The sequence below is a fragment of the Physeter macrocephalus genome, chromosome 4, assembly GCF_002837175.3.
Source record: "Physeter macrocephalus isolate SW-GA chromosome 4, ASM283717v5, whole genome shotgun sequence".
In the NCBI taxonomy this organism is placed as follows: domain Eukaryota; kingdom Metazoa; phylum Chordata; class Mammalia; order Artiodactyla; family Physeteridae; genus Physeter; species Physeter macrocephalus.
Window position 1 is genome coordinate 118,040,011 of NC_041217.1, and position 695 is coordinate 118,040,705.

Below are 695 nucleotides of genomic sequence, written 5' to 3' on the forward strand. Positions count from 1 at the left end.
ACATATTAACAAATTGAAGAATAAAAACCATATGATCATCTCAATAGATGCAGAAAAAGCTTTTGACAAAATTCAACACCCATTTATGACAAAAACTCCAGAAAGTGGGCATAGAGGGAACCTACTTCAACATAATAAAGGCCATATATGACAAATCCACAGCAAATATCATTCTCAATAGTGAAAAACTGAAAGCATTTCCTCTAAGATCAGGAACAAGACAAGGATGTCCACTCTCACCACTATTATTCATCATAGTTTTTGAAGTCCTAGCCACAGCAATCAGAGAAGAAAAAGAAATAAAAGGAATACAAAGCAGAAAAGAAAAAGTAAAACTCTCACTGCTTGCAGATGACATGATACTATACATAGAGAATCCTAAAGATGCCACCAGAAAACTACTAGAGCTAATCAATGAATTTGGTAAACTTTCAGAATAGAAAATTAGTGCACAGAAATCTCTTGCATTCCTATACGTTAATGATGCAAAATCTGAAAGAGCAATTAAGGAAACACTCCCATTTGGCATTGCAACAGAAAGAATAAAATACCTAGGAATAAACCTACCTAAGGAGACAAAAGACCTGTAGCAGAAAACTATAAGACACTGAGGAAAGAAATTAAAGATGATACCAACAGATGGAGAGATATATCATGTTCTTGGATTGGAAGAATCAATATTGTGAAAATGACTA

The 695-nt window shown here is 33.7% G+C and overlaps 1 protein-coding gene across 2 annotated transcripts in view; it reads right to left on the bottom strand.

Annotated features, from left to right (window-relative positions):
• The window catches only part of ST6GALNAC3 (ST6 N-acetylgalactosaminide alpha-2,6-sialyltransferase 3), a 580,256-nt gene that overhangs the window by 410,016 nt on the left and 169,545 nt on the right, over nt 1–695 (bottom strand). The window lies entirely within an intron of this gene.